Source organism: Arachis ipaensis, chromosome B05, assembly GCF_000816755.2.
Source record: "Arachis ipaensis cultivar K30076 chromosome B05, Araip1.1, whole genome shotgun sequence".
NCBI lineage: Eukaryota > Viridiplantae > Streptophyta > Magnoliopsida > Fabales > Fabaceae > Arachis > Arachis ipaensis.
In genome coordinates, this window is record NC_029789.2 from 92,948,922 (window position 1) to 92,953,675 (window position 4,754).

Here is a 4,754-nt window from a genome sequence, read left to right on the forward strand (position 1 = left end):
ATGATTTTGTATTGGAACAAGTGGAGGAAGCTGTAATAGTTGAAGAAGAAGAAGTGGTTGCAGACTTAGGAGATGCTGAACCTCCATGGGAACCTCGAGTTATAGAGCCTCCTTCTAAGGAGTTTGAATTTGATGTTGAGGAAGGTGTACAACCTCCAAGGCATATCATGGCTAGAGACTTTGCAGAGGTTGATCAAGAGATAGAGATTAAAGAAGAAGAAGCACAACCTCCCATGACGTTGGTAAGTAACGAAGAAGAGATTGAATAGGAAGAAAGCTACCAAGAGGAAGAGGTTGACATTGAAGAAGCTTACAAAGAGGTGGAAGTTGTCAAGGAAGAGCTCAAAGGAATGGAGCTGGAAATCACCTTGCCAAAGTTGTTGGAGACCTCTTCCCCTAAGCCATCACCATCCATTCCTTCATTCAAGTGGGTAAATCTTTCATCTCTAAGCTTAATTAGCCCACTTGAATATGCTTTGCTTGAGACGGATGGGCAACTTAGAGCTCTTTGTGGCGTTAAGAGTAAGAGGAAGCTGGTTAGTGGTTGGAATTGTCATGCAAGGTTCAATATGGTTGCATGCTCCAAATTGAAGTACAAAGGTTGGTATAATTCTCAATTGAATGGGTCTAGGAAGTTGTTTGGATGTCTCAGTGAGAACTCCAATTCCTCACCACCCAAGAGGAAAAATGATGATCAACAAGAAGACGGGTGCAAAAGCAAGGTTTGGGACACTGGAATTCATTCCAACAATCAGCACTCTTGGGGCCTTGTCACTTGCTTTGACTTGCTTGAAGGCTTTATACGCCTAGTTTGGGATCCCGGAGGCCATTGGAATTACAAATATTGGTGGAGATTCCTGGATGAGTTCAAGCACAAGCCTCCATGAGAAGGAGCTCACCAAATGTCCAACTTAAGGTCTCTAACTAAAAGTGCTAGGTGGGAGACAACCCACCATAGTATCATCTTTCAATTTTATTCTTAGTTTTATTTTATTTTAATTTTTATCAACGTTCATTTATAATTTCTGCATAATCATCTGCATCTACACACTGCATAAAAAAAAGGGATCGACGCGCAAGCGTCTACGACGGGCACGCATCGTGTGTGACTACGCAACAAAAAGAAAACAAACTAAGAGTTGTGCTGGAGACACGCGGGAGGGGTGCGTGGCGCACAAGCCACCCAACGCATACGCATGCCTCACGCGTATGCGTCCCCTGCAAAAAGTTCAACCCACGCGTAAGCATCAGCGACGCGTATGTGTGGGGCATGAAAATCGGCGTAAAAGCCTGTTGAACAGAGAGTTGTGATGGTCTGGGGCTGGCACTCTGCTAGAGGCACAACATCACCCACGCGTACGCGTCCCTGACGTGTGCGCGTCCTTTTGCTTCCAGACCACTCACGCGTATGTGTGGGCAACGCTTACGCATCGAACGGCCAACTCAGTTTTCACGCGTACGCGTCGCGCCCTGTTTCTAAATTCTTACTTCTTCCTTCTCTCCTTTCTACTACTTTCTTCCTTCTTTCTTACTTTCTTCTTCTTCATTCCTTTAACCTCTCATCTTTATTCTCTTTCATTCTATTTTACTTAACTTATTTGTATACTTTGATTCATTGCATTTTAATTTTGTGCATATTTTTTTCTTTTCTAAATTTATTATTTTTCCATTGGTGTTAAATTTTCTTATTCAACAGTTGTCTCTTTTCTGGTATTATTTTGGTGCTTAGTGACTTGTTTTACAATGTTGGATGATATTATTTTTCTGTGAATGTCAATCTTTTATGATACCTGTATCCCTTTTGCATTGACATGAATTTATATTGTCTTCCATTACCCACACTCTCTTCCCCTTTGTTGCAATTTTTGCACTATTGATATGCCGTTTGTTTCTACTGTCTTCTCTCTTGCATGTTGTAGCTACCATATAATTAAGACCCTCATTATGTGGCATTAACCAACCCATGTTTTATTTCTTTTCCTATCTTTGTTTCTGGGTTACTTTTCTCCCTTTTTCTCTTCCTTCAGGATGGCCATCAAGAAGGAAAACGGAAGACTTTTACATGGGGCAGCAGACAAGTCTATCTGCACAATCTTTGGAGAAAAGTGTCAGTTGGAAAAATCCGTACACTTGCACATCTTAGCATGCATCGAGGACGGTGCAAGCTTTAAGTGTGGGGAGGTCGACAACGACTTCCGTGGGTTAGTTATTTTCTTCTCAACAACAATGTTTTATTTTATTTGTTAGTTCATTATTGCATTTGCATGTTTGATTGCATGTTTGTTTGATTTTGTGCATTTAACTACTACTTGGTTGAAATAATATTTTCTTTTCAAGACCCCTTTTTATATATTTCACTAATTTAAATTGAAAAATTTGTGTTAAACTTGCTTGAAGATTATAAATTGGAAAATAGTTTTTGAGCTAAGAACACATAACCCAGTGAGATTTTTAAGCCTAATTGTATGGTTACATTATCTAACCATGATATTTTATTCTTGTGTGTTTTCTTCTCTATAATTGTAATCTTTATTTTGTTCCACTCTATAAGTCCAATGTTTAGTGTATTCATATGCATGCATATGATTGAGGCCATTATTTGATTTTTGCTCACTTATCCCAAATAGCCTACCCTTTCAATTACCTTTGTTAGCCACCTTGAGCCTGTTAATCCCTATTTGTTCTATATTTTACCACATCACTAGCCTTAAGCAGAAAAACAAATTAATTACCCCAAATTAATGTTCAAAAAGGGGAGCTAGTTTTGAGGTTACATGAAGAGAAGATGGTCCTCAATGTCTTCAAGGCGATGAGTTACCCCAAAGAATCCATAGGAGAATGCATGATGGTAGATACTATAGAGAAGCTAGTTCAAGGAGTGTTGGAAGAAGAACAACGTGAAGAGATTATGGAGCTGGAACAACAAGCATTAGGTGGTGAGTTACCACAAGAGATCATGGAGAATTCAATCATGCTGAACTACATGGATAACAAGGAAGTAGAGGCACCAAAACTATAGCTAAAGACCCTGCCTCCAAGCTTGAAGTATGCATACTTGGGTGACAACAACACTTACCCAGTGATCATTAATTCAAACTTGAGTGAGGAGCAAGAAGAAAAGCTTCTCCAAGTGCTGAGACAACATAAAGATGCTATAGGATGGACACTCGCAGACTTGAAGGAAATTAGTCCTTCAATGTGCATGCACAAAATCCTACTTGAAGAAGGAGCCAAGCCCTGAAGACAGAAACAAAGAAGGCTGAACCCAACCATGAATGAAGTGGTTCAAAAAGAGGTGCTAAATCTGTGGCAAGCTGGGGTGATTTACTCTATCTCAGACAACCCTTGGTAAGCCCAGTGCAAGTAGTCCCAAAGAAAAGAGGGATCACTGTTGTACCAAATGAGAAGAATGAGCTGATACCTACAAGAACAGTGACCGGTTGGCGCATGTGCATCGATTATAGGTAGCTTAATGAGGCCACCCGAAAGGATCACTTCCCCCTACCTTTCATGGATCAGATGCTTGAAAGATTGGTAGGACATGAGTATTATTGCTTTCTGGACAGTTATTCTGGCTACAACCAAATTGTTGTAGACCCTAAAGACTAAGAAAAAACCTCATTTACTTGTCTATATGGTGTTTTTTCTTATAGGAGAATGCCCTTTGGATTGTGCAATGCACCTGCAACATTCCAAAGGTGCATGCTCTCCATATTTTCAGACATGATTGAAAGATTCATTGAGGTGTTTATGGATGACTTTTCTATTTTTGATGATTCATATTCTAATTGCTTGCACCACTTGGCCTTGGTGCTAAAGAGATGCCAAGAAACCAACCTTGTTCTGAACTAGGAGAAATGCCACTTTATGGTTACAGAGGGGGTGGTTCTTGGCCACAAGATCTCAAAAAGAGGCATAGAGGTGGACAAGGCCAAGGTGGAGGTGATTGCAAAATTACCCCCGCCTTGCAATGTCAAAGCAATTAGAAGTTTTCTAGGACATGCTGGCTTCTATAGGAGGTTTATTAGAGACTTCTCCAAGGTTGTCAAACCATTGAGCAACCTGCTTGTCTCTAATATACCTTTTATTTTTTATAAAGAATGCCTGCTAGCCTTTGAAGAGCTTAAGAACAAGCTCTCCTTTGCACCTATCATAGCACCACCCAGCTGGGATCTACCTTTTGAGTTGATGTGTGATGCATCCGATTTTGCTGTTGGTGCTGTTTTAGGACAGAGGAGGGACAAATTGGTGCATGTTATTTACTATGCTAGCAAAGTCCTCAATGAGAATCAAAGAAACTATACCACTACAGAAAAGGAATTACTTGCCATTGTCTTTGCTTTTGATAAATTTGGATCATATCTTATTGCCTCCAGAGTAATTGTATTCACTGATCATGCAGCACTCAAATACTTGCTTACCAAACAAGAGTCCAAGCCCAGACTAATAAGGTAGATCTTGTTTCTTTAAGAGTTTGACATTGAAATAAAAGATATGAGTGAAACATAGAACAAAGTGGCTGACCACCTCTCAAGGATCCCACAGGAAGAAGATGATGCGCCCCAACTTGCAGTGAATGAGAGTTTCCTTGATGAGCAGTTGATGATTTACGGACATAGCTAATTTCAAGGCTATTGGAGAACTACCAACCAACATCAACAAACACATGAAGAGGAAGCTAATCAAAGATGCTAAACACTACATTTGGGATGAGCCCTTTTTATTTAAAAAGTGTGCTGATGGGATCTTGAGAA